The 26987-nt window shown below is 49.0% G+C and overlaps 28 non-coding genes across 28 annotated transcripts; 19 read left to right on the top strand and 9 right to left on the bottom strand.

The window, feature by feature from the left end:
- The first annotated feature begins 2587 nt into the window (after nt 1-2587).
- On the top strand, nt 2588-2659 carry Trnat-ugu. Its single transcript has one exon. It is a non-coding gene; the product is annotated as a tRNA-Thr (tRNA).
- Nucleotides 2660-3260: 601 nt separating this feature from the next.
- Trnav-uac lies at nt 3261-3333 on the bottom strand. The gene has a single exon. It is a non-coding gene; the product is annotated as a tRNA-Val (tRNA).
- A 235-nt stretch (nt 3334-3568) lies between these two features.
- Trnap-cgg lies at nt 3569-3640 on the top strand. Its single transcript has one exon. It is a non-coding gene; the product is annotated as a tRNA-Pro (tRNA).
- Nucleotides 3641-5283: 1643 nt separating this feature from the next.
- Nucleotides 5284-5355, top strand: Trnat-ugu. Its single transcript has one exon. It is a non-coding gene; the product is annotated as a tRNA-Thr (tRNA).
- Nucleotides 5356-5956: 601 nt separating this feature from the next.
- Nucleotides 5957-6029, bottom strand: Trnav-uac. Its single transcript has one exon. It is a non-coding gene; the product is annotated as a tRNA-Val (tRNA).
- Nucleotides 6030-6264: 235 nt separating this feature from the next.
- Nucleotides 6265-6336, top strand: Trnap-cgg. Its single transcript has one exon. It is a non-coding gene; the product is annotated as a tRNA-Pro (tRNA).
- Nucleotides 6337-7975: 1639 nt separating this feature from the next.
- On the top strand, nt 7976-8047 carry Trnat-ugu. Its single transcript has one exon. It is a non-coding gene; the product is annotated as a tRNA-Thr (tRNA).
- A 601-nt stretch (nt 8048-8648) lies between these two features.
- Trnav-uac lies at nt 8649-8721 on the bottom strand. The gene has a single exon. It is a non-coding gene; the product is annotated as a tRNA-Val (tRNA).
- Nucleotides 8722-8956: 235 nt separating this feature from the next.
- On the top strand, nt 8957-9028 carry Trnap-cgg. Its single transcript has one exon. It is a non-coding gene; the product is annotated as a tRNA-Pro (tRNA).
- A 1639-nt stretch (nt 9029-10667) lies between these two features.
- Trnat-ugu lies at nt 10668-10739 on the top strand. Its single transcript has one exon. It is a non-coding gene; the product is annotated as a tRNA-Thr (tRNA).
- A 601-nt stretch (nt 10740-11340) lies between these two features.
- On the bottom strand, nt 11341-11413 carry Trnav-uac. Its single transcript has one exon. It is a non-coding gene; the product is annotated as a tRNA-Val (tRNA).
- Nucleotides 11414-11648: 235 nt separating this feature from the next.
- Nucleotides 11649-11720, top strand: Trnap-cgg. Its single transcript has one exon. It is a non-coding gene; the product is annotated as a tRNA-Pro (tRNA).
- A 1639-nt stretch (nt 11721-13359) lies between these two features.
- Trnat-ugu lies at nt 13360-13431 on the top strand. Its single transcript has one exon. It is a non-coding gene; the product is annotated as a tRNA-Thr (tRNA).
- A 601-nt stretch (nt 13432-14032) lies between these two features.
- Nucleotides 14033-14105, bottom strand: Trnav-uac. Its single transcript has one exon. It is a non-coding gene; the product is annotated as a tRNA-Val (tRNA).
- A 235-nt stretch (nt 14106-14340) lies between these two features.
- On the top strand, nt 14341-14412 carry Trnap-cgg. The gene has a single exon. It is a non-coding gene; the product is annotated as a tRNA-Pro (tRNA).
- Nucleotides 14413-16052: 1640 nt separating this feature from the next.
- On the top strand, nt 16053-16124 carry Trnat-ugu. Its single transcript has one exon. It is a non-coding gene; the product is annotated as a tRNA-Thr (tRNA).
- A 601-nt stretch (nt 16125-16725) lies between these two features.
- Nucleotides 16726-16798, bottom strand: Trnav-uac. The gene has a single exon. It is a non-coding gene; the product is annotated as a tRNA-Val (tRNA).
- A 235-nt stretch (nt 16799-17033) lies between these two features.
- Nucleotides 17034-17105, top strand: Trnap-cgg. Its single transcript has one exon. It is a non-coding gene; the product is annotated as a tRNA-Pro (tRNA).
- A 1639-nt stretch (nt 17106-18744) lies between these two features.
- On the top strand, nt 18745-18816 carry Trnat-ugu. The gene has a single exon. It is a non-coding gene; the product is annotated as a tRNA-Thr (tRNA).
- Nucleotides 18817-19417: 601 nt separating this feature from the next.
- Nucleotides 19418-19490, bottom strand: Trnav-uac. The gene has a single exon. It is a non-coding gene; the product is annotated as a tRNA-Val (tRNA).
- Nucleotides 19491-19725: 235 nt separating this feature from the next.
- Nucleotides 19726-19797, top strand: Trnap-cgg. Its single transcript has one exon. It is a non-coding gene; the product is annotated as a tRNA-Pro (tRNA).
- Nucleotides 19798-21435: 1638 nt separating this feature from the next.
- Trnat-ugu lies at nt 21436-21507 on the top strand. The gene has a single exon. It is a non-coding gene; the product is annotated as a tRNA-Thr (tRNA).
- Nucleotides 21508-22108: 601 nt separating this feature from the next.
- Nucleotides 22109-22181, bottom strand: Trnav-uac. Its single transcript has one exon. It is a non-coding gene; the product is annotated as a tRNA-Val (tRNA).
- Nucleotides 22182-22416: 235 nt separating this feature from the next.
- On the top strand, nt 22417-22488 carry Trnap-cgg. The gene has a single exon. It is a non-coding gene; the product is annotated as a tRNA-Pro (tRNA).
- A 1638-nt stretch (nt 22489-24126) lies between these two features.
- Trnat-ugu lies at nt 24127-24198 on the top strand. Its single transcript has one exon. It is a non-coding gene; the product is annotated as a tRNA-Thr (tRNA).
- Nucleotides 24199-24799: 601 nt separating this feature from the next.
- On the bottom strand, nt 24800-24872 carry Trnav-uac. Its single transcript has one exon. It is a non-coding gene; the product is annotated as a tRNA-Val (tRNA).
- Nucleotides 24873-25107: 235 nt separating this feature from the next.
- Nucleotides 25108-25179, top strand: Trnap-cgg. Its single transcript has one exon. It is a non-coding gene; the product is annotated as a tRNA-Pro (tRNA).
- A 1638-nt stretch (nt 25180-26817) lies between these two features.
- On the top strand, nt 26818-26889 carry Trnat-ugu. Its single transcript has one exon. It is a non-coding gene; the product is annotated as a tRNA-Thr (tRNA).
- Nucleotides 26890-26987: the final 98 nt, after the last annotated feature.

The following is a 26987-nucleotide window of genomic DNA, read 5'->3' as shown; positions in this document are numbered from 1 at the left end:
CATACTGTAGATACCTTGGCACACATTCTCATCTGCCGCGACCAATACCACATATGGAACTGGACTAGAAAAAAACTCGCAATAATTACTAGAACCACAGACTCTGCTATAACACTTAAAGATGTACTTCAACCAGACTGGCATTTCTTTCCTGCAACAAAGCACAATAGCTATGTTTGGATTATCGGCCAGTTTGCATATTTTGCAGTTACGAATACACATGCGAGTATAGATGAGTACATACAGTATATAATGGAAGAGCACCACAACCTTAAAACGAGTCGGAAATACAAAGCTTTGTTTCAAAATTTCTTACTTCACACTTTGCCATAATGAAGCGGTAATTTTTTTTTTTTTTTTTTTTTTTTTTTTTTTTTTTTTTTTTTTTTTTTTTTGGTTGGTGCACAACACTATAGCGAGTTGATACTACTTGTGCTTCATTATAATTAATTTGGCATTTATTTATTTATTTTTATAGTACAGCAGGTGAAAGTGCCTCAGGAAAACTAATTTTGCCAGAAGCCGTAACATAAAACACATCAGAAGTGCTTGATTGATTTCGTGTTCTTCTGTTTCAAGGGTATTGGACAGATTGTCACGGCAAGAAGATGTATTCAGTTCCTTTATATATTATTTAAAAAGAATAATGAAAAAATAAATAAAAAAGTAGGTTAAGTTAGGGTGAAAGTGGCGGTGGCAACAGAATTTTTTTTTTTTTTTTTTTTTTTTTTTTTTTTTTTTTTTTTAGGTTAGATAGGAGTTTGGGGGTGATATGGATGATAGGGGCCAACGCCTGAAGTGGAAAAAAAAAATAAAAAAAAAAATAAAAAAAAAAAAAAAAAAAAAGAATAAAAAGAAAAAAAAAAAAAAAAAAAAAAAAAAAAAAAAGGGGTATGATTCCTGCTTCGGGTGCAGGAGGTCCCGGGTTCAAATCCCGGACGAGCCCTTGCGTTTTGTACAACGGTGTGGCAACAAATCGCATGGCGGCGGCTGTTTCGCGCATTTCCAGGCCTCCAAGTCAGCGCTAAAATCCGACAACCAGTTCTGAAACCGTTTCATGTTTCATTTGAGCCATGTGCACCCTGCTGATGGAACGTTTGATTTAAATGGTCACAGTAGAGATCGTAGCAAGTGTCTTGCTGAGTGCGACGAAAACGGCTTTCCGCCCGCAATCCAACCGGGGACCTTCTGCGTGTTAGGCACGGCGCCTGGGCTCGGCGGCAGCTGCTGCTCTTTCTGTCCTTACGAGATACCGTCGATTCGCGCAGTCGTTATTGCAAAAGATGTCACTAAAGGCAATCGCTTCGTTAGCGGCACGGTGCCTGGGCTCGGCGGCAGCTCTACATGGAGGCACCAGCAGCCCAGCCAGGCCGCCGCCGGCACCGGCGCGCCACAGCGCAAGGAGCCGGCGGCCGCCCTGGAATGCCCCCTGTCGTTGCATATTCCACCCGCCTTATATCCTCTCCATGTCTGACTCACTACCCTAAATGACACTGCAGTCTACGTGCTTATTACTACCGCTTTTGGAAGAACCAAGGCGCAGCATTCTAGTGTCGAACCGGTATTGCAAATTTGGATTAAGCAAAATTTTATTGTGTGGTCGAGCGACAGCCTCATCTCGCTCTTCCTACATGATCGCCTCTTGTGCGGAATAATTCCTAGCGCGCCGATGGCTTCAGAGTTGGTCTTCTCGAACTTTTGCTTTCGCACTGCATTCCGCAATCTTTTCGTTATGAGTTGTGTGCTTCGGTTTCCCGACTTTCTTGTGTTTAGTGCGTTTGGCTTCTCTTAACCCCTAGCCACCGCTTGCCGAAATTTCCACACTGTCGTCCGTCGATCTGCAGAGCTCGATGCAGGCATCGCGGCCGTTCCTGAGCTCGTGGAACGGCCGAATCTGTAGTTGTTTCCAGATCTCTCCCACACAACGGCCTCCCAGAAGCTTGGATTACAGAAGTACGCCACTACTCCCAGCCGGAGATTCACGTTTGAAAGCAGAATGACATGAGCTACACGCAGCTCCGATTTTTTTTTTTTTTTTTGTGTCTGACCTACTTTGAAAGACTTTTTAGTCGATTTACTTACTACTATCGCTGTTGGAAACCAGGTGATAACCACACAGTATTCTAGAGACGATGAGGTAATGAAAATTTAGAATAAGTAAAACAGTATCATAAGAAGTTGTGCGGTGGAGCAGCACATGCAATTCACGCTTCCTAGATAATCGTTACTGCATAGAATAATTCTGTTGTCTGCGGCGTCTTCAGTATCCGTCTTCTGGAAATTTTGCTTGCAGTATATCGTGCAATCTTTTCGTTATGAGTTGGTGCTTGGTTTCCCGATGTTCTTTTGTTTAGTGCATTCGCCTTCTCTTAACCCTGAGAAACCACATACCGAAACTGAGGCACTGCCGGCTGATCATAAGCAGTGCTCGATGAAGTTATTTCGCTTTCTGTTCGTTGCCTTTAATATTCTTCTCATCAGTGGTGAGTGCTGCCTGCAGAAAGCGTTTATCTTGCGAATTCACGTGAAAGTTTGTGTTCCCTGTGAGGTCCAATACTTGGGATTAACTTAACTGCTCCAGACAGGTGGCTCGTTGGTCTAGGGGTATGATTCCTGCTTTGTGTGCAGGAGGTCCCGGGTTCAAATCCCGGACGAGCCGTGCCATTTTGACCGTGCTGAAGAGTAGGTGGAACTCAGTCCCGGTTGCAGCTCCTCAATGAAGAGTAGACGCCTGTTATAGCACGTGGATATAACAAGAATGCGGCACCAGTAAAGTACGTAGGTGGAATTCGATAGAAACGCAGACGGTAATTTTGCATGCAACGGAAAACAAGGTTGTCTTTGCGGAATATGTGCACCGTGAGTGGAGATTCAGCTTAATTGTGCGACAGTCTACCCTCATCTTACTAGCGACGGCAACAACCAAGGGGTGGCATGTAAGATTGAGCGTGGCTAAGAGTTTCTCATTATTAGTTAGCATCACACTTTGACAGAGCTGTGACAAGGCGAGCAGGGTGAGCTCAGGAAAGCCAGTAGCAAGCGCACTTGAAGTAGCCCTGAAGAACCGGATTATAAATTTTGCCAGCCATAATGGAGCTAGGGGCGTTCTCAGTTACCAAATACCGGTGCAATAAGAGAGCAACAGTATTTGACAGTAAAATGACGCCCTATCCGTCTAGCATACGACATTGCTTGTCTCTGCATACGCGGACGTGAGGTCATCTCGGAAATGAAATCCGAAATATAGATTAAAATTGTTGTGTTCCCGCCCGGGATCGAACCGGGGACCTTCTGCGTGTAAAGCAGACGTGATAACCGCTACACCACGGAAACGACGGTCGTTTTCATGTACCACCCGGAGACTCGTAATAGCAACAGTTTGTCTTCTGTGTTAGCAAGGGCATCGGCTACGAGCTCCCTCCGATTCGTGAAGTTCCTATAGTAAAAGACGTCGATAAAAACAATCCAACCGCGACAGACAGGGAGAACGCTGGCTGAGCTGCAGCCCTACATGGTGAGACCATCAAAGGTGGCGTCATTCACATGCAGTGCGTTTTCGGAACGAATAGGCTCGTTGGTCTAGGGGTATGATTCCTGCTTCGGGTGCAGGAGGTCCCGGGTTCAAATCCCGGACGAGCCCTTGCGTTTTGTACAACGGTGTGGCAACAAATCGCATGGCGGCGGCTGTTTCGCGCATTTCCAGGCCTCCAAGTCAGCGCTAAAATCCGACAACCAGTTCTGAAACCGTTTCATGTTTCATTTGAGCCATGTGCACCCTGCTGATGGAACGTTTGATTTAAATGGTCACAGTAGAGATCGTAGCAAGTGTCTTGCTGAGTGCGACGAAAACGGCTTTCCGCCCGCAATCCAACCGGGGACCTTCTGCGTGTTAGGCACGGCGCCTGGGCTCGGCGGCAGCTGCTGCTCTTTCTGTCCTTACGAGATACCGTCGATTCGCGCAGTCGTTATTGCAAAAGATGTCACTAAAGGCAATCGCTTCGTTAGCGGCACGGTGCCTGGGCTCGGCGGCAGCTCTACATGGAGGCACCAGCAGCCCAGCCAGGCCGCCGCCGGCACCGGCGCGCCACAGCGCAAGGAGCCGGCGGCCGCCCTGGAATGCCCCCTGTCGTTGCATATTCCACCCGCCTTATATCCTCTCCATGTCTGACTCACTACCCTAAATGACACTGCAGTCTACGTGCTTATTACTACCGCTTTTGGAAGAACCAAGGCGCAGCATTCTAGTGTCGAACCGGTATTGCAAATTTGGATTAAGCAAAATTTTATTGTGTGGTCGAGCGACAGCCTCATCTCGCTCTTCCTACATGATCGCCTCTTGTGCGGAATAATTCCTAGCGCGCCGATGGCTTCAGAGTTGGTCTTCTCGAACTTTTGCTTTCGCACTGCATTCCGCAATCTTTTCGTTATGAGTTGTGTGCTTCGGTTTCCCGACTTTCTTGTGTTTAGTGCGTTTGGCTTCTTTTAACCCCTAGCCACCGCTTGCCGAAATTTCCACACTGTCGTCCGTCGATCTGCAGAGCTCGACGAAGGCATCGCGGCCGTTCCTGAGCTCGTGGAACGGCCGAATCTGTAGTTGTTTCCAGATCTCTCCCACACAACGGCCTCCCAGAAGCTTGGATTACAGAAGTACGCCACTACTCCCAGCCGGAGATTCACGTTTGAAAGCAGAATGACATGAGCTACACGCAGCTCCGATTTTTTTTTTTTTTTTTTTGTGTCTGACCTACTTTGAAAGACTTTTTAGTCGATTTACTTACTACTATCGCTGTTGGAAACCAGGTGATAACCACACAGTATTCTAGAGACGATGAGGTAATGAAAATTTAGAATAAGTAAAACAGTATCATAAGAAGTTGTGCGGTGGAGCAGCACATGCAATTCACGCTTCCTAGATAATCGTTACTGCATAGAATAATTCTGTTGTCTGCGGCGTCTTCAGTATCCGTCTTCTGGAAATTTTGCTTGCAGTATATCGTGCAATCTTTTCGTTATGAGTTGGTGCTTGGTTTCCCGATGTTCTTTTGTTTAGTGCATTCGCCTTCTCTTAACCCTGAGAAACCACATACCGAAACTGAGGCACTGCCGGCTGATCATAAGCAGTGCTCGATGAAGTTATTTCGCTTTCTGTTCGTTGCCTTTAATATTCTTCTCATCAGTGGTGAGTGCTGCCTGCAGAAAGCGTTTATCTTGCGAATTCACGTGAAAGTTTGTGTTCCCTGTGAGGTCCAATACTTGGGATTAACTTAACTGCTCCAGACAGGTGGCTCGTTGGTCTAGGGGTATGATTCCTGCTTTGTGTGCAGGAGGTCCCGGGTTCAAATCCCGGACGAGCCGTGCCATTTTGACCGTGCTGAAGAGTAGGTGGAACTCAGTCCCGGTTGCAGCTCCTCAATGAAGAGTAGACGCCTGTTATAGCACGTGGATATAACAAGAATGCGGCACCAGTAAAGTACGTAGGTGGAATTCGATAGAAACGCAGACGGTAATTTTGCATGCAACGGAAAACAAGGTTGTCTTTGCGGAATATGTGCACCGTGAGTGGAGATTCAGCTTAATTGTGCGACAGTCTACCCTCATCTTACTAGCGACGGCAACAACCAAGGGGTGGCATGTAAGATTGAGCGTGGCTAAGAGTTTCTCATTATTAGTTAGCATCACACTTTGACAGAGCTGTGACAAGGCGAGCAGGGTGAGCTCAGGAAAGCCAGTAGCAAGCGCACTTGAAGTAGCCCTGAAGAACCGGATTATAAATTTTGCCAGCCATAATGGAGCTAGGGGCGTTCTCAGTTACCAAATACCGGTGCAATAAGAGAGCAACAGTATTTGACAGTAAAATGACGCCCTATCCGTCTAGCATACGACATTGCTTGTCTCTGCATACGCGGACGTGAGGTCATCTCGGAAATGAAATCCGAAATATAGATTAAAATTGTTGTGTTCCCGCCCGGGATCGAACCGGGGACCTTCTGCGTGTAAAGCAGACGTGATAACCGCTACACCACGGAAACGACGGTCGTTTTCATGTACCACCCGGAGACTCGTAATAGCAACAGTTTGTCTTCTGTGTTAGCAAGGGCATCGGCTACGAGCTCCCTCCGATTCGTGAAGTTCCTATAGTAAAAGACGTCGATAAAAACAATCCAACCGCGACAGACAGGGAGAACGCTGGCTGAGCTGCAGCCCTACATGGTGAGACCATCAAAGGTGGCGTCATTCACATGCAGTGCGTTTTCGGAACGAATAGGCTCGTTGGTCTAGGGGTATGATTCCTGCTTCGGGTGCAGGAGGTCCCGGGTTCAAATCCCGGACGAGCCCTTGCGTTTTGTACAACGGTGTGGCAACAAATCGCATGGCGGCGGCTGTTTCGCGCATTTCCAGGCCTCCAAGTCAGCGCTAAAATCCGACAACCAGTTCTGAAACCGTTTCATGTTTCATTTGAGCCATGTGCACCCTGCTGATGGAACGTTTGATTTAAATGGTCACAGTAGAGATCGTAGCAAGTGTCTTGCTGAGTGCGACGAAAACGGCTTTCCGCCCGCAATCCAACCGGGGACCTTCTGCGTGTTAGGCACGGCGCCTGGGCTCGGCGGCAGCTGCTGCTCTTTCTGTCCTTACGAGATACCGTCGATTCGCGCAGTCGTTATTGCAAAAGATGTCACTAAAGGCAATCGCTTCGTTAGCGGCACGGTGCCTGGGCTCGGCGGCAGCTCTACATGGAGGCACCAGCAGCCCAGCCAGGCCGCCGCCGGCACCGGCGCGCCACAGCGCAAGGAGCCGGCGGCCGCCCTGGAATGCCCCCTGTCGTTGCATATTCCACCCGCCTTATATCCTCTCCATGTCTGACTCACTACCCTAAATGACACTGCAGTCTACGTGCTTATTACTACCGCTTTTGGAAGAACCAAGGCGCAGCATTCTAGTGTCGAACCGGTATTGCAAATTTGGATTAAGCAAAATTTTATTGTGTGGTCGAGCGACAGCCTCATCTCGCTCTTCCTACATGATCGCCTCTTGTGCGGAATAATTCCTAGCGCGCCGATGGCTTCAGAGTTGGTCTTCTCGAACTTTTGCTTTCGCACTGCATTCCGCAATCTTTTCGTTATGAGTTGTGTGCTTCGGTTTCCCGACTTTCTTGTGTTTAGTGCGTTTGGCTTCTCTTAACCCCTAGCCACCGCTTGCCGAAATTTCCACACTGTCGTCCGTCGATCTGCAGAGCTCGATGAAGGCATCGCGGCCGTTCCTGAGCTCGTGGAACGGCCGAATCTGTAGTTGTTTCCAGATCTCTCCCACACAACGGCCTCCCAGAAGCTTGGATTACAGAAGTACGCCACTACTCCCAGCCGGAGATTCACGTTTGAAAGCAGAATGACATGAGCTACACGCAGCTCCGATTTTTTTTTTTTTTTGTGTCTGACCTACTTTGAAAGACTTTTTAGTCGATTTACTTACTACTATCGCTGTTGGAAACCAGGTGATAACCACACAGTATTCTAGAGACGATGAGGTAATGAAAATTTAGAATAAGTAAAACAGTATCATAAGAAGTTGTGCGGTGGAGCAGCACATGCAATTCACGCTTCCTAGATAATCGTTACTGCATAGAATAATTCTGTTGTCTGCGGCGTCTTCAGTATCCGTCTTCTGGAAATTTTGCTTGCAGTATATCGTGCAATCTTTTCGTTATGAGTTGGTGCTTGGTTTCCCGATGTTCTTTTGTTTAGTGCATTCGCCTTCTCTTAACCCTGAGAAACCACATACCGAAACTGAGGCACTGCCGGCTGATCATAAGCAGTGCTCGATGAAGTTATTTCGCTTTCTGTTCGTTGCCTTTAATATTCTTCTCATCAGTGGTGAGTGCTGCCTGCAGAAAGCGTTTATCTTGCGAATTCACGTGAAAGTTTGTGTTCCCTGTGAGGTCCAATACTTGGGATTAACTTAACTGCTCCAGACAGGTGGCTCGTTGGTCTAGGGGTATGATTCCTGCTTTGTGTGCATTAGGTCCCGGGTTCAAATCCCGGACGAGCCGTGCCATTTTGACCGTGCTGAAGAGTAGGTGGAACTCAGTCCCGGTTGCAGCTCCTCAATGAAGAGTAGACGCCTGTTATAGCACGTGGATATAACAAGAATGCGGCACCAGTAAAGTACGTAGGTGGAATTCGATAGAAACGCAGACGGTAATTTTGCATGCAACGGAAAACAAGGTTGTCTTTGCGGAATATGTGCACCGTGAGTGGAGATTCAGCTTAATTGTGCGACAGTCTACCCTCATCTTACTAGCGACGGCAACAACCAAGGGGTGGCATGTAAGATTGAGCGTGGCTAAGAGTTTCTCATTATTAGTTAGCATCACACTTTGACAGAGCTGTGACAAGGCGAGCAGGGTGAGCTCAGGAAAGCCAGTAGCAAGCGCACTTGAAGTAGCCCTGAAGAACCGGATTATAAATTTTGCCAGCCATAATGGAGCTAGGGGCGTTCTCAGTTACCAAATACCGGTGCAATAAGAGAGCAACAGTATTTGACAGTAAAATGACGCCCTATCCGTCTAGCATACGACATTGCTTGTCTCTGCATACGCGGACGTGAGGTCATCTCGGAAATGAAATCCGAAATATAGATTAAAATTGTTGTGTTCCCGCCCGGGATCGAACCGGGGACCTTCTGCGTGTAAAGCAGACGTGATAACCGCTACACCACGGAAACGACGGTCGTTTTCATGTACCACCCGGAGACTCGTAATAGCAACAGTTTGTCTTCTGTGTTAGCAAGGGCATCGGCTACGAGCTCCCTCCGATTCGTGAAGTTCCTATAGTAAAAGACGTCGATAAAAACAATCCAACCGCGACAGACAGGGAGAACGCTGGCTGAGCTGCAGCCCTACATGGTGAGACCATCAAAGGTGGCGTCATTCACATGCAGTGCGTTTTCGGAACGAATAGGCTCGTTGGTCTAGGGGTATGATTCCTGCTTCGGGTGCAGGAGGTCCCGGGTTCAAATCCCGGACGAGCCCTTGCGTTTTGTACAACGGTGTGGCAACAAATCGCATGGCGGCGGCTGTTTCGCGCATTTCCAGGCCTCCAAGTCAGCGCTAAAATCCGACAACCAGTTCTGAAACCGTTTCATGTTTCATTTGAGCCATGTGCACCCTGCTGATGGAACGTTTGATTTAAATGGTCACAGTAGAGATCGTAGCAAGTGTCTTGCTGAGTGCGACGAAAACGGCTTTCCGCCCGCAATCCAACCGGGGACCTTCTGCGTGTTAGGCACGGCGCCTGGGCTCGGCGGCAGCTGCTGCTCTTTCTGTCCTTACGAGATACCGTCGATTCGCGCAGTCGTTATTGCAAAAGATGTCACTAAAGGCAATCGCTTCGTTAGCGGCACGGTGCCTGGGCTCGGCGGCAGCTCTACATGGAGGCACCAGCAGCCCAGCCAGGCCGCCGCCGGCACCGGCGCGCCACAGCGCAAGGAGCCGGCGGCCGCCCTGGAATGCCCCCTGTCGTTGCATATTCCACCCGCCTTATATCCTCTCCATGTCTGACTCACTACCCTAAATGACACTGCAGTCTACGTGCTTATTACTACCGCTTTTGGAAGAACCAAGGCGCAGCATTCTAGTGTCGAACCGGTATTGCAAATTTGGATTAAGCAAAATTTTATTGTGTGGTCGAGCGACAGCCTCATCTCGCTCTTCCTACATGATCGCCTCTTGTGCGGAATAATTCCTAGCGCGCCGATGGCTTCAGAGTTGGTCTTCTCGAACTTTTGCTTTCGCACTGCATTCCGCAATCTTTTCGTTATGAGTTGTGTGCTTCGGTTTCCCGACTTTCTTGTGTTTAGTGCGTTTGGCTTCTCTTAACCCCTAGCCACCGCTTGCCGAAATTTCCACACTGTCGTCCGTCGATCTGCAGAGCTCGATGAAGGCATCGCGGCCGTTCCTGAGCTCGTGGAACGGCCGAATCTGTAGTTGTTTCCAGATCTCTCCCACACAACGGCCTCCCAGAAGCTTGGATTACAGAAGTACGCCACTACTCCCAGCCGGAGATTCACGTTTGAAAGCAGAATGACATGAGCTACACGCAGCTCCGATTTTTTTTTTTTTTTGTGTCTGACCTACTTTGAAAGACTTTTTAGTCGATTTACTTACTACTATCGCTGTTGGAAACCAGGTGATAACCACACAGTATTCTAGAGACGATGAGGTAATGAAAATTTAGAATAAGTAAAACAGTATCATAAGAAGTTGTGCGGTGGAGCAGCACATGCAATTCACGCTTCCTAGATAATCGTTACTGCATAGAATAATTCTGTTGTCTGCGGCGTCTTCAGTATCCGTCTTCTGGAAATTTTGCTTGCAGTATATCGTGCAATCTTTTCGTTATGAGTTGGTGCTTGGTTTCCCGATGTTCTTTTGTTTAGTGCATTCGCCTTCTCTTAACCCTGAGAAACCACATACCGAAACTGAGGCACTGCCGGCTGATCATAAGCAGTGCTCGATGAAGTTATTTCGCTTTCTGTTCGTTGCCTTTAATATTCTTCTCATCAGTGGTGAGTGCTGCCTGCAGAAAGCGTTTATCTTGCGAATTCACGTGAAAGTTTGTGTTCCCTGTGAGGTCCAATACTTGGGATTAACTTAACTGCTCCAGACAGGTGGCTCGTTGGTCTAGGGGTATGATTCCTGCTTTGTGTGCATTAGGTCCCGGGTTCAAATCCCGGACGAGCCGTGCCATTTTGACCGTGCTGAAGAGTAGGTGGAACTCAGTCCCGGTTGCAGCTCCTCAATGAAGAGTAGACGCCTGTTATAGCACGTGGATATAACAAGAATGCGGCACCAGTAAAGTACGTAGGTGGAATTCGATAGAAACGCAGACGGTAATTTTGCATGCAACGGAAAACAAGGTTGTCTTTGCGGAATATGTGCACCGTGAGTGGAGATTCAGCTTAATTGTGCGACAGTCTACCCTCATCTTACTAGCGACGGCAACAACCAAGGGGTGGCATGTAAGATTGAGCGTGGCTAAGAGTTTCTCATTATTAGTTAGCATCACACTTTGACAGAGCTGTGACAAGGCGAGCAGGGTGAGCTCAGGAAAGCCAGTAGCAAGCGCACTTGAAGTAGCCCTGAAGAACCGGATTATAAATTTTGCCAGCCATAATGGAGCTAGGGGCGTTCTCAGTTACCAAATACCGGTGCAATAAGAGAGCAACAGTATTTGACAGTAAAATGACGCCCTATCCGTCTAGCATACGACATTGCTTGTCTCTGCATACGCGGACGTGAGGTCATCTCGGAAATGAAATCCGAAATATAGATTAAAATTGTTGTGTTCCCGCCCGGGATCGAACCGGGGACCTTCTGCGTGTAAAGCAGACGTGATAACCGCTACACCACGGAAACGACGGTCGTTTTCATGTACCACCCGGAGACTCGTAATAGCAACAGTTTGTCTTCTGTGTTAGCAAGGGCATCGGCTACGAGCTCCCTCCGATTCGTGAAGTTCCTATAGTAAAAGACGTCGATAAAAACAATCCAACCGCGACAGACAGGGAGAACGCTGGCTGAGCTGCAGCCCTACATGGTGAGACCATCAAAGGTGGCGTCATTCACATGCAGTGCGTTTTCGGAACGAATAGGCTCGTTGGTCTAGGGGTATGATTCCTGCTTCGGGTGCAGGAGGTCCCGGGTTCAAATCCCGGACGAGCCCTTGCGTTTTGTACAACGGTGTGGCAACAAATCGCATGGCGGCGGCTGTTTCGCGCATTTCCAGGCCTCCAAGTCAGCGCTAAAATCCGACAACCAGTTCTGAAACCGTTTCATGTTTCATTTGAGCCATGTGCACCCTGCTGATGGAACGTTTGATTTAAATGGTCACAGTAGAGATCGTAGCAAGTGTCTTGCTGAGTGCGACGAAAACGGCTTTCCGCCCGCAATCCAACCGGGGACCTTCTGCGTGTTAGGCACGGCGCCTGGGCTCGGCGGCAGCTGCTGCTCTTTCTGTCCTTACGAGATACCGTCGATTCGCGCAGTCGTTATTGCAAAAGATGTCACTAAAGGCAATCGCTTCGTTAGCGGCACGGTGCCTGGGCTCGGCGGCAGCTCTACATGGAGGCACCAGCAGCCCAGCCAGGCCGCCGCCGGCACCGGCGCGCCACAGCGCAAGGAGCCGGCGGCCGCCCTGGAATGCCCCCTGTCGTTGCATATTCCACCCGCCTTATATCCTCTCCATGTCTGACTCACTACCCTAAATGACACTGCAGTCTACGTGCTTATTACTACCGCTTTTGGAAGAACCAAGGCGCAGCATTCTAGTGTCGAACCGGTATTGCAAATTTGGATTAAGCAAAATTTTATTGTGTGGTCGAGCGACAGCCTCATCTCGCTCTTCCTACATGATCGCCTCTTGTGCGGAATAATTCCTAGCGCGCCGATGGCTTCAGAGTTGGTCTTCTCGAACTTTTGCTTTCGCACTGCATTCCGCAATCTTTTCGTTATGAGTTGTGTGCTTCGGTTTCCCGACTTTCTTGTGTTTAGTGCGTTTGGCTTCTCTTAACCCCTAGCCACCGCTTGCCGAAATTTCCACACTGTCGTCCGTCGATCTGCAGAGCTCGATGAAGGCATCGCGGCCGTTCCTGAGCTCGTGGAACGGCCGAATCTGTAGTTGTTTCCAGATCTCTCCCACACAACGGCCTCCCAGAAGCTTGGATTACAGAAGTACGCCACTACTCCCAGCCGGAGATTCACGTTTGAAAGCAGAATGACATGAGCTACACGCAGCTCCGATTTTTTTTTTTTTTTGTGTCTGACCTACTTTGAAAGACTTTTTAGTCGATTTACTTACTACTATCGCTGTTGGAAACCAGGTGATAACCACACAGTATTCTAGAGACGATGAGGTAATGAAAATTTAGAATAAGTAAAACAGTATCATAAGAAGTTGTGCGGTGGAGCAGCACATGCAATTCACGCTTCCTAGATAATCGTTACTGCATAGAATAATTCTGTTGTCTGCGGCGTCTTCAGTATCCGTCTTCTGGAAATTTTGCTTGCAGTATATCGTGCAATCTTTTCGTTATGAGTTGGTGCTTGGTTTCCCGATGTTCTTTTGTTTAGTGCATTCGCCTTCTCTTAACCCTGAGAAACCACATACCGAAACTGAGGCACTGCCGGCTGATCATAAGCAGTGCTCGATGAAGTTATTTCGCTTTCTGTTCGTTGCCTTTAATATTCTTCTCATCAGTGGTGAGTGCTGCCTGCAGAAAGCGTTTATCTTGCGAATTCACGTGAAAGTTTGTGTTCCCTGTGAGGTCCAATACTTGGGATTAACTTAACTGCTCCAGACAGGTGGCTCGTTGGTCTAGGGGTATGATTCCTGCTTTGTGTGCAGGAGGTCCCGGGTTCAAATCCCGGACGAGCCGTGCCATTTTGACCGTGCTGAAGAGTAGGTGGAACTCAGTCCCGGTTGCAGCTCCTCAATGAAGAGTAGACGCCTGTTATAGCACGTGGATATAACAAGAATGCGGCACCAGTAAAGTACGTAGGTGGAATTCGATAGAAACGCAGACGGTAATTTTGCATGCAACGGAAAACAAGGTTGTCTTTGCGGAATATGTGCACCGTGAGTGGAGATTCAGCTTAATTGTGCGACAGTCTACCCTCATCTTACTAGCGACGGCAACAACCAAGGGGTGGCATGTAAGATTGAGCGTGGCTAAGAGTTTCTCATTATTAGTTAGCATCACACTTTGACAGAGCTGTGACAAGGCGAGCAGGGTGAGCTCAGGAAAGCCAGTAGCAAGCGCACTTGAAGTAGCCCTGAAGAACCGGATTATAAATTTTGCCAGCCATAATGGAGCTAGGGGCGTTCTCAGTTACCAAATACCGGTGCAATAAGAGAGCAACAGTATTTGACAGTAAAATGACGCCCTATCCGTCTAGCATACGACATTGCTTGTCTCTGCATACGCGGACGTGAGGTCATCTCGGAAATGAAATCCGAAATATAGATTAAAATTGTTGTGTTCCCGCCCGGGATCGAACCGGGGACCTTCTGCGTGTAAAGCAGACGTGATAACCGCTACACCACGGAAACGACGGTCGTTTTCATGTACCACCCGGAGACTCGTAATAGCAACAGTTTGTCTTCTGTGTTAGCAAGGGCATCGGCTACGAGCTCCCTCCGATTCGTGAAGTTCCTATAGTAAAAGACGTCGATAAAAACAATCCAACCGCGACAGACAGGGAGAACGCTGGCTGAGCTGCAGCCCTACATGGTGAGACCATCAAAGGTGGCGTCATTCACATGCAGTGCGTTTTCGGAACGAATAGGCTCGTTGGTCTAGGGGTATGATTCCTGCTTCGGGTGCAGGAGGTCCCGGGTTCAAATCCCGGACGAGCCCTTGCGTTTTGTACAACGGTGTGGCAACAAATCGCATGGCGGCGGCTGTTTCGCGCATTTCCAGGCCTCCAAGTCAGCGCTAAAATCCGACAACCAGTTCTGAAACCGTTTCATGTTTCATTTGAGCCATGTGCACCCTGCTGATGGAACGTTTGATTTAAATGGTCACAGTAGAGATCGTAGCAAGTGTCTTGCTGAGTGCGACGAAAACGGCTTTCCGCCCGCAATCCAACCGGGGACCTTCTGCGTGTTAGGCACGGCGCCTGGGCTCGGCGGCAGCTGCTGCTCTTTCTGTCCTTACGAGATACCGTCGATTCGCGCAGTCGTTATTGCAAAAGATGTCACTAAAGGCAATCGCTTCGTTAGCGGCACGGTGCCTGGGCTCGGCGGCAGCTCTACATGGAGGCACCAGCAGCCCAGCCAGGCCGCCGCCGGCACCGGCGCGCCACAGCGCAAGGAGCCGGCGGCCGCCCTGGAATGCCCCCTGTCGTTGCATATTCCACCCGCCTTATATCCTCTCCATGTCTGACTCACTACCCTAAATGACACTGCAGTCTACGTGCTTATTACTACCGCTTTTGGAAGAACCAAGGCGCAGCATTCTAGTGTCGAACCGGTATTGCAAATTTGGATTAAGCAAAATTTTATTGTGTGGTCGAGCGACAGCCTCATCTCGCTCTTCCTACATGATCGCCTCTTGTGCGGAATAATTCCTAGCGCGCCGATGGCTTCAGAGTTGGTCTTCTCGAACTTTTGCTTTCGCACTGCATTCCGCAATCTTTTCGTTATGAGTTGTGTGCTTCGGTTTCCCGACTTTCTTGTGTTTAGTGCGTTTGGCTTCTCTTAACCCCTAGCCACCGCTTGCCGAAATTTCCACACTGTCGTCCGTCGATCTGCAGAGCTCGATGAAGGCATCGCGGCCGTTCCTGAGCTCGTGGAACGGCCGAATCTGTAGTTGTTTCCAGATCTCTCCCACACAACGGCCTCCCAGAAGCTTGGATTACAGAAGTACGCCACTACTCCCAGCCGGAGATTCACGTTTGAAAGCAGAATGACATGAGCTACACGCAGCTCCGATTTTTTTTTTTTTTTTGTGTCTGACCTACTTTGAAAGACTTTTTAGTCGATTTACTTACTACTATCGCTGTTGGAAACCAGGTGATAACCACACAGTATTCTAGAGACGATGAGGTAATGAAAATTTAGAATAAGTAAAACAGTATCATAAGAAGTTGTGCGGTGGAGCAGCACATGCAATTCACGCTTCCTAGATAATCGTTACTGCATAGAATAATTCTGTTGTCTGCGGCGTCTTCAGTATCCGTCTTCTGGAAATTTTGCTTGCAGTATATCGTGCAATCTTTTCGTTATGAGTTGGTGCTTGGTTTCCCGATGTTCTTTTGTTTAGTGCATTCGCCTTCTCTTAACCCTGAGAAACCACATACCGAAACTGAGGCACTGCCGGCTGATCATAAGCAGTGCTCGATGAAGTTATTTCGCTTTCTGTTCGTTGCCTTTAATATTCTTCTCATCAGTGGTGAGTGCTGCCTGCAGAAAGCGTTTATCTTGCGAATTCACGTGAAAGTTTGTGTTCCCTGTGAGGTCCAATACTTGGGATTAACTTAACTGCTCCAGACAGGTGGCTCGTTGGTCTAGGGGTATGATTCCTGCTTTGTGTGCAGGAGGTCCCGGGTTCAAATCCCGGACGAGCCGTGCCATTTTGACCGTGCTGAAGAGTAGGTGGAACTCAGTCCCGGTTGCAGCTCCTCAATGAAGAGTAGACGCCTGTTATAGCACGTGGATATAACAAGAATGCGGCACCAGTAAAGTACGTAGGTGGAATTCGATAGAAACGCAGACGGTAATTTTGCATGCAACGGAAAACAAGGTTGTCTTTGCGGAATATGTGCACCGTGAGTGGAGATTCAGCTTAATTGTGCGACAGTCTACCCTCATCTTACTAGCGACGGCAACAACCAAGGGGTGGCATGTAAGATTGAGCGTGGCTAAGAGTTTCTCATTATTAGTTAGCATCACACTTTGACAGAGCTGTGACAAGGCGAGCAGGGTGAGCTCAGGAAAGCCAGTAGCAAGCGCACTTGAAGTAGCCCTGAAGAACCGGATTATAAATTTTGCCAGCCATAATGGAGCTAGGGGCGTTCTCAGTTACCAAATACCGGTGCAATAAGAGAGCAACAGTATTTGACAGTAAAATGACGCCCTATCCGTCTAGCATACGACATTGCTTGTCTCTGCATACGCGGACGTGAGGTCATCTCGGAAATGAAATCTGAAATATAGATTAAAATTGTTGTGTTCCCGCCCGGGATCGAACCGGGGACCTTCTGCGTGTAAAGCAGACGTGATAACCGCTACACCACGGAAACGACGGTCGTTTTTATGTACCACCCGGAGACTCGTAATAGCAACAGTTTGTCTTCTGTGTTAGCAAGGGCATCGGCTACGAGCTCCCTCCGATTCGTGAAGTTCCTATAGTAAAAGACGTCGATAAAAACAATCCAACCGCGACAGACAGGGAGAACGCTGGCTGAGCTGCAGCCCTACATGGTGAGACCATCAAAGGTGGCGTCATTCACATGCAGTGCGTTTTCGGAACGAATAGGCTCGTTGGTCTAGGGGTATGATTCCTGCTTCGGGTGCAGGAGGTCCCGGGTTCAAATCCCGGACGAGCCCTTGCGTTTTGTACAACGGTGTGGCAACAAATCGCATGGCGGCGGCTGTTTCGCGCATTTCCAGGCCTCCAAGTCAGCGCTAAAATCCGACAACCAGTTCTGAAACCGTTTCATGTTTCATTTGAGCCATGTGCACCCTGCTGATGGAACGTTTGATTTAAATGGTCACAGTAGAGATCGTAGCAAGTGTCTTGCTGAGTGCGACGAAAACGGCTTTCCGCCCGCAATCCAACCGGGGACCTTCTGCGTGTTAGGCACGGCGCCTGGGCTCGGCGGCAGCTGCTGCTCTTTCTGTCCTTACGAGATACCGTCGATTCGCGCAGTCGTTATTGCAAAAGATGTCACTAAAGGCAATCGCTTCGTTAGCGGCACGGTGCCTGGGCTCGGCGGCAGCTCTACATGGAGGCACCAGCAGCCCAGCCAGGCCGCCGCCGGCACCGGCGCGCCACAGCGCAAGGAGCCGGCGGCCGCCCTGGAATGCCCCCTGTCGTTGCATATTCCACCCGCCTTATATCCTCTCCATGTCTGACTCACTACCCTAAATGACACTGCAGTCTACGTGCTTATTACTACCGCTTTTGGAAGAACCAAGGCGCAGCATTCTAGTGTCGAACCGGTATTGCAAATTTGGATTAAGCAAAATTTTATTGTGTGGTCGAGCGACAGCCTCATCTCGCTCTTCCTACATGATCGCCTCTTGTGCGGAATAATTCCTAGCGCGCCGATGGCTTCAGAGTTGGTCTTCTCGAACTTTTGCTTTCGCACTGCATTCCGCAATCTTTTCGTTATGAGTTGTGTGCTTCGGTTTCCCGACTTTCTTGTGTTTAGTGCGTTTGGCTTCTCTTAACCCCTAGCCACCGCTTGCCGAAATTTCCACACTGTCGTCCGTCGATCTGCAGAGCTCGATGAAGGCATCGCGGCCGTTCCTGAGCTCGTGGAACGGCCGAATCTGTAGTTGTTTCCAGATCTCTCCCACACAACGGCCTCCCAGAAGCTTGGATTACAGAAGTACGCCACTACTCCCAGCCGGAGATTCACGTTTGAAAGCAGAATGACATGAGCTACACGCAGCTCCGATTTTTTTTTTTTTTTGTGTCTGACCTACTTTGAAAGACTTTTTAGTCGATTTACTTACTACTATCGCTGTTGGAAACCAGGTGATAACCACACAGTATTCTAGAGACGATGAGGTAATGAAAATTTAGAATAAGTAAAACAGTATCATAAGAAGTTGTGCGGTGGAGCAGCACATGCAATTCACGCTTCCTAGATAATCGTTACTGCATAGAATAATTCTGTTGTCTGCGGCGTCTTCAGTATCCGTCTTCTGGAAATTTTGCTTGCAGTATATCGTGCAATCTTTTCGTTATGAGTTGGTGCTTGGTTTCCCGATGTTCTTTTGTTTAGTGCATTCGCCTTCTCTTAACCCTGAGAAACCACATACCGAAACTGAGGCACTGCCGGCTGATCATAAGCAGTGCTCGATGAAGTTATTTCGCTTTCTGTTCGTTGCCTTTAATATTCTTCTCATCAGTGGTGAGTGCTGCCTGCAGAAAGCGTTTATCTTGCGAATTCACGTGAAAGTTTGTGTTCCCTGTGAGGTCCAATACTTGGGATTAACTTAACTGCTCCAGACAGGTGGCTCGTTGGTCTAGGGGTATGATTCCTGCTTTGTGTGCAGGAGGTCCCGGGTTCAAATCCCGGACGAGCCGTGCCATTTTGACCGTGCTGAAGAGTAGGTGGAACTCAGTCCCGGTTGCAGCTCCTCAATGAAGAGTAGACGCCTGTTATAGCACGTGGATATAACAAGAATGCGGCACCAGTAAAGTACGTAGGTGGAATTCGATAGAAACGCAGACGGTAATTTTGCATGCAACGGAAAACAAGGTTGTCTTTGCGGAATATGTGCACCGTGAGTGGAGATTCAGCTTAATTGTGCGACAGTCTACCCTCATCTTACTAGCGACGGCAACAACCAAGGGGTGGCATGTAAGATTGAGCGTGGCTAAGAGTTTCTCATTATTAGTTAGCATCACACTTTGACAGAGCTGTGACAAGGCGAGTAGGGTGAGCTCAGGAAAGCCAGTAGCAAGCGCACTTGAAGTAGCCCTGAAGAACCGGATTATAAATTTTGCCAGCCATAATGGAGCTAGGGGCGTTCTCAGTTACCAAATACCGGTGCAATAAGAGAGCAACAGTATTTGACAGTAAAATGACGCCCTATCCGTCTAGCATACGACATTGCTTGTCTCTGCATACGCGGACGTGAGGTCATCTCGGAAATGAAATCCGAAATATAGATTAAAATTGTTGTGTTCCCGCCCGGGATCGAACCGGGGACCTTCTGCGTGTAAAGCAGACGTGATAACCGCTACACCACGGAAACGACGGTCGTTTTCATGTACCACCCGGAGACTCGTAATAGCAACAGTTTGTCTTCTGTGTTAGCAAGGGCATCGGCTACGAGCTCCCTCCGATTCGTGAAGTTCCTATAGTAAAAGACGTCGATAAAAACAATCCAACCGCGACAGACAGGGAGAACGCTGGCTGAGCTGCAGCCCTACATGGTGAGACCATCAAAGGTGGCGTCATTCACATGCAGTGCGTTTTCGGAACGAATAGGCTCGTTGGTCTAGGGGTATGATTCCTGCTTCGGGTGCAGGAGGTCCCGGGTTCAAATCCCGGACGAGCCCTTGCGTTTTGTACAACGGTGTGGCAACAAATCGCATGGCGGCGGCTGTTTCGCGCATTTCCAGGCCTCCAAGTCAGCGCTAAAATCCGACAACCAGTTCTGAAACCGTTTCATGTTTCATTTGAGCCATGTGCACCCTGCTGATGGAACGTTTGATTTAAATGGTCACAGTAGAGATCGTAGCAAGTGTCTTGCTGAGTGCGACGAAAACGGCTTTCCGCCCGCAATCCAACCGGGGACCTTCTGCGTGTTAGGCACGGCGCCTGGGCTCGGCGGCAGCTGCTGCTCTTTCTGTCCTTACGAGATACCGTCGATTCGCGCAGTCGTTATTGCAAAAGATGTCACTAAAGGCAATCGCTTCGTTAGCGGCACGGTGCCTGGGCTCGGCGGCAGCTCTACATGGAGGCACCAGCAGCCCAGCCAGGCCGCCGCCGGCACCGGCGCGCCACAGCGCAAGGAGCCGGCGGCCGCCCTGGAATGCCCCCTGTCGTTGCATATTCCACCCGCCTTATATCCTCTCCATGTCTGACTCACTACCCTAAATGACACTGCAGTCTACGTGCTTATTACTACCGCTTTTGGAAGAACCAAGGCGCAGCATTCTAGTGTCGAACCGGTATTGCAAATTTGGATTAAGCAAAATTTTATTGTGTGGTCGAGCGACAGCCTCATCTCGCTCTTCCTACATGATCGCCTCTTGTGCGGAATAATTCCTAGCGCGCCGATGGCTTCAGAGTTGGTCTTCTCGAACTTTTGCTTCCGCACTGCATTCCGCAATCTTTTCGTTATGAGTTGTGTGCTTCGGTTTCCCGACTTTCTTGTGTTTAGTGCGTTTGGCTTCTCTTAACCCCTAGCCACCGCTTGCCGAAATTTCCACACTGTCGTCCGTCGATCTGCAGAGCTCGATGAAGGCATCGCGGCCGTTCCTGAGCTCGTGGAACGGCCGAATCTGTAGTTGTTTCCAGATCTCTCCCACACAACGGCCTCCCAGAAGCTTGGATTACAGAAGTACGCCACTACTCCCAGCCGGAGATTCACGTTTGAAAGCAGAATGACATGAGCTACACGCAGCTCCGATTTTTTTTTTTTTTGTGTCTGACCTACTTTGAAAGACTTTTTAGTCGATTTACTTACTACTATCGCTGTTGGAAACCAGGTGATAACCACACAGTATTCTAGAGACGATGAGGTAATGAAAATTTAGAATAAGTAAAACAGTATCATAAGAAGTTGTGCGGTGGAGCAGCACATGCAATTCACGCTTCCTAGATAATCGTTACTGCATAGAATAATTCTGTTGTCTGCGGCGTCTTCAGTATCCGTCTTCTGGAAATTTTGCTTGCAGTATATCGTGCAATCTTTTCGTTATGAGTTGGTGCTTGGTTTCCCGATGTTCTTTTGTTTAGTGCATTCGCCTTCTCTTAACCCTGAGAAACCACATACCGAAACTGAGGCACTGCCGGCTGATCATAAGCAGTGCTCGATGAAGTTATTTCGCTTTCTGTTCGTTGCCTTTAATATTCTTCTCATCAGTGGTGAGTGCTGCCTGCAGAAAGCGTTTATCTTGCGAATTCACGTGAAAGTTTGTGTTCCCTGTGAGGTCCAATACTTGGGATTAACTTAACTGCTCCAGACAGGTGGCTCGTTGGTCTAGGGGTATGATTCCTGCTTTGTGTGCAGGAGGTCCCGGGTTCAAATCCCGGACGAGCCGTGCCATTTTGACCGTGCTGAAGAGTAGGTGGAACTCAGTCCCGGTTGCAGCTCCTCAATGAAGAGTAGACGCCTGTTATAGCACGTGGATATAACAAGAATGCGGCACCAGTAAAGTACGTAGGTGGAATTCGATAGAAACGCAGACGGTAATTTTGCATGCAACGGAAAACAAGGTTGTCTTTGCGGAATATGTGCACCGTGAGTGGAGATTCAGCTTAATTGTGCGACAGTCTACCCTCATCTTACTAGCGACGGCAACAACCAAGGGGTGGCATGTAAGATTGAGCGTGGCTAAGAGTTTCTCATTATTAGTTAGCATCACACTTTGACAGAGCTGTGACAAGGCGAGTAGGGTGAGCTCAGGAAAGCCAGTAGCAAGCGCACTTGAAGTAGCCCTGAAGAACCGGATTATAAATTTTGCCAGCCATAATGGAGCTAGGGGCGTTCTCAGTTACCAAATACCGGTGCAATAAGAGAGCAACAGTATTTGACAGTAAAATGACGCCCTATCCGTCTAGCATACGACATTGCTTGTCTCTGCATACGCGGACGTGAGGTCATCTCGGAAATGAAATCCGAAATATAGATTAAAATTGTTGTGTTCCCGCCCGGGATCGAACCGGGGACCTTCTGCGTGTAAAGCAGACGTGATAACCGCTACACCACGGAAACGACGGTCGTTTTCATGTACCACCCGGAGACTCGTAATAGCAACAGTTTGTCTTCTGTGTTAGCAAGGGCATCGGCTACGAGCTCCCTCCGATTCGTGAAGTTCCTATAGTAAAAGACGTCGATAAAAACAATCCAACCGCGACAGACAGGGAGAACGCTGGCTGAGCTGCAGCCCTACATGGTGAGACCATCAAAGGTGGCGTCATTCACATGCAGTGCGTTTTCGGAACGAATAGGCTCGTTGGTCTAGGGGTATGATTCCTGCTTCGGGTGCAGGAGGTCCCGGGTTCAAATCCCGGACGAGCCCTTGCGTTTTGTACAACGGTGTGGCAACAAATCGCATGGCGGCGGCTGTTTCGCGCATTTCCAGGCCTCCAAGTCAGCGCTAAAATCCGACAACCAGTTCTGAAACCGTTTCATGTTTCATTTGAGCCATGTGCACCCTGCTGATGGAACGTTTGATTTAAATGGTCACAGTAGAGATCGTAGCAAGTGTCTTGCTGAGTGCGACGAAAACGGCTTTCCGCCCGCAATCCAACCGGGGACCTTCTGCGTGTTAGGCACGGCGCCTGGGCTCGGCGGCAGCTGCTGCTCTTTCTGTCCTTACGAGATACCGTCGATTCGCGCAGTCGTTATTGCAAAAGATGTCACTAAAGGCAATCGCTTCGTTAGCGGCACGGTGCCTGGGCTCGGCGGCAGCTCTACATGGAGGCACCAGCAGCCCAGCCAGGCCGCCGCCGGCACCGGCGCGCCACAGCGCAAGGAGCCGGCGGCCGCCCTGGAATGCCCCCTGTCGTTGCATATTCCACCCGCCTTATATCCTCTCCATGTCTGACTCACTACCCTAAATGACACTGCAGTCTACGTGCTTATTACTACCGCTTTTGGAAGAACCAAGGCGCAGCATTCTAGTGTCGAACCGGTATTGCAAATTTGGATTAAGCAAAATTTTATTGTGTGGTCGAGCGACAGCCTCATCTCGCTCTTCCTACATGATCGCCTCTTGTGCGGAATAATTCCTAGCGCGCCGATGGCTTCAGAGTTGGTCTTCTCGAACTTTTGCTTCCGCACTGCATTCCGCAATCTTTTCGTTATGAGTTGTGTGCTTCGGTTTCCCGACTTTCTTGTGTTTAGTGCGTTTGGCTTCTCTTAACCCCTAGCCACCGCTTGCCGAAATTTCCACACTGTCGTCCGTCGATCTGCAGAGCTCGATGAAGGCATCGCGGCCGTTCCTGAGCTCGTGGAACGGCCGAATCTGTAGTTGTTTCCAGATCTCTCCCACACAACGGCCTCCCAGAAGCTTGGATTACAGAAGTACGCCACTACTCCCAGCCGGAGATTCACGTTTGAAAGCAGAATGACATGAGCTACACGCAGCTCCGATTTTTTTTTTTTTTGTGTCTGACCTACTTTGAAAGACTTTTTAGTCGATTTACTTACTACTATCGCTGTTGGAAACCAGGTGATAACCACACAGTATTCTAGAGACGATGAGGTAATGAAAATTTAGAATAAGTAAAACAGTATCATAAGAAGTTGTGCGGTGGAGCAGCACATGCAATTCACGCTTCCTAGATAATCGTTACTGCATAGAATAATTCTGTTGTCTGCGGCGTCTTCAGTATCCGTCTTCTGGAAATTTTGCTTGCAGTATATCGTGCAATCTTTTCGTTATGAGTTGGTGCTTGGTTTCCCGATGTTCTTTTGTTTAGTGCATTCGCCTTCTCTTAACCCTGAGAAACCACATACCGAAACTGAGGCACTGCCGGCTGATCATAAGCAGTGCTCGATGAAGTTATTTCGCTTTCTGTTCGTTGCCTTTAATATTCTTCTCATCAGTGGTGAGTGCTGCCTGCAGAAAGCGTTTATCTTGCGAATTCACGTGAAAGTTTGTGTTCCCTGTGAGGTCCAATACTTGGGATTAACTTAACTGCTCCAGACAGGTGGCTCGTTGGTCTAGGGGTATGATTCCTGCTTTGTGTGCAGGAGGTCCCGGGTTCAAATCCCGGACGAGCCGTGCCATTTTGACCGTGCTGAAGAGTAGGTGGAACTCAGTCCCGGTTGCAGCTCCTCAATGAAGAGTAGACGCCTGTTATAGCACGTGGATATAACAAGAATGCGGCACCAGTAAAGTACGTAGGTGGAATTCGATAGAAACGCAGACGGTAATTTTGCATGCAACGGAAAACAAGGTTGTCTTTGCGGAATATGTGCACCGTGAGTGGAGATTCAGCTTAATTGTGCGACAGTCTACCCTCATCTTACTAGCGACGGCAACAACCAAGGGGTGGCATGTAAGATTGAGCGTGGCTAAGAGTTTCTCATTATTAGTTAGCATCACACTTTGACAGAGCTGTGACAAGGCGAGTAGGGTGAGCTCAGGAAAGCCAGTAGCAAGCGCACTTGAAGTAGCCCTGAAGAACCGGATTATAAATTTTGCCAGCCATAATGGAGCTAGGGGCGTTCTCAGTTACCAAATACCGGTGCAATAAGAGAGCAACAGTATTTGACAGTAAAATGACGCCCTATCCGTCTAGCATACGACATTGCTTGTCTCTGCATACGCGGACGTGAGGTCATCTCGGAAATGAAATCCGAAATATAGATTAAAATTGTTGTGTTCCCGCCCGGGATCGAACCGGGGACCTTCTGCGTGTAAAGCAGACGTGATAACCGCTACACCACGGAAACGACGGTCGTTTTCATGTACCACCCGGAGACTCGTAATAGCAACAGTTTGTCTTCTGTGTTAGCAAGGGCATCGGCTACGAGCTCCCTCCGATTCGTGAAGTTCCTATAGTAAAAGACGTCGATAAAAACAATCCAACCGCGACAGACAGGGAGAACGCTGGCTGAGCTGCAGCCCTACATGGTGAGACCATCAAAGGTGGCGTCATTCACATGCAGTGCGTTTTCGGAACGAATAGGCTCGTTGGTCTAGGGGTATGATTCCTGCTTCGGGTGCAGGAGGTCCCGGGTTCAAATCCCGGACGAGCCCTTGCGTTTTGTACAACGGTGTGGCAACAAATCGCATGGCGGCGGCTGTTTCGCGCATTTCCAGGCCTCCAAGTCAGCGCTAAAATCCGACAACCAGTTCTGAAACCGTTTCATGTTTCATTTGAGCCATGTGCACCCTGCTGATGGAACGTTTGATTTAAATGGTCACAGTAGAGATCGTAGCAAGTGTCTTGCTGAGTGCGACGAAAACGGCTTTCCGCCCGCAATCCAACCGGGGACCTTCTGCGTGTTAGGCACGGCGCCTGGGCTCGGCGGCAGCTGCTGCTCTTTCTGTCCTTACGAGATACCGTCGATTCGCGCAGTCGTTATTGCAAAAGATGTCACTAAAGGCAATCGCTTCGTTAGCGGCACGGTGCCTGGGCTCGGCGGCAGCTCTACATGGAGGCACCAGCAGCCCAGCCAGGCCGCCGCCGGCACCGGCGCGCCACAGCGCAAGGAGCCGGCGGCCGCCCTGGAATGCCCCCTGTCGTTGCATATTCCACCCGCCTTATATCCTCTCCATGTCTGACTCACTACCCTAAATGACACTGCAGTCTACGTGCTTATTACTACCGCTTTTGGAAGAACCAAGGCGCAGCATTCTAGTGTCGAACCGGTATTGCAAATTTGGATTAAGCAAAATTTTATTGTGTGGTCGAGCGACAGCCTCATCTCGCTCTTCCTACATGATCGCCTCTTGTGCGGAATAATTCCTAGCGCGCCGATGGCTTCAGAGTTGGTCTTCTCGAACTTTTGCTTCCGCACTGCATTCCGCAATCTTTTCGTTATGAGTTGTGTGCTTCGGTTTCCCGACTTTCTTGTGTTTAGTGCGTTTGGCTTCTCTTAACCCCTAGCCACCGCTTGCCGAAATTTCCACACTGTCGTCCGTCGATCTGCAGAGCTCGATGAAGGCATCGCGGCCGTTCCTGAGCTCGTGGAACGGCCGAATCTGTAGTTGTTTCCAGATCTCTCCCACACAACGGCCTCCCAGAAGCTTGGATTACAGAAGTACGCCACTACTCCCAGCCGGAGATTCACGTTTGAAAGCAGAATGACATGAGCTACACGCAGCTCCGATTTTTTTTTTTTTTGTGTCTGACCTACTTTGAAAGACTTTTTAGTCGATTTACTTACTACTATCGCTGTTGGAAACCAGGTGATAACCACACAGTATTCTAGAGACGATGAGGTAATGAAAATTTAGAATAAGTAAAACAGTATCATAAGAAGTTGTGCGGTGGAGCAGCACATGCAATTCACGCTTCCTAGATAATCGTTACTGCATAGAATAATTCTGTTGTCTGCGGCGTCTTCAGTATCCGTCTTCTGGAAATTTTGCTTGCAGTATATCGTGCAATCTTTTCGTTATGAGTTGGTGCTTGGTTTCCCGATGTTCTTTTGTTTAGTGCATTCGCCTTCTCTTAACCCTGAGAAACCACATACCGAAACTGAGGCACTGCCGGCTGATCATAAGCAGTGCTCGATGAAGTTATTTCGCTTTCTGTTCGTTGCCTTTAATATTCTTCTCATCAGTGGTGAGTGCTGCCTGCAGAAAGCGTTTATCTTGCGAATTCACGTGAAAGTTTGTGTTCCCTGTGAGGTCCAATACTTGGGATTAACTTAACTGCTCCAGACAGGTGGCTCGTTGGTCTAGGGGTATGATTCCTGCTTTGTGTGCAGGAGGTCCCGGGTTCAAATCCCGGACGAGCCGTGCCATTTTGACCGTGCTGAAGAGTAGGTGGAACTCAGTCCCGGTTGCAGCTCCTCAATGAAGAGTAGACGCCTGTTATAGCACGTGGATATAACAAG

This window comes from Schistocerca piceifrons, chromosome 2 (genome assembly GCF_021461385.2).
Source record: "Schistocerca piceifrons isolate TAMUIC-IGC-003096 chromosome 2, iqSchPice1.1, whole genome shotgun sequence".
Taxonomy (NCBI): Eukaryota; Metazoa; Arthropoda; class Insecta; order Orthoptera; family Acrididae; genus Schistocerca; species Schistocerca piceifrons.
This window is presented reverse-complemented; position numbering and strand designations above follow the sequence as displayed.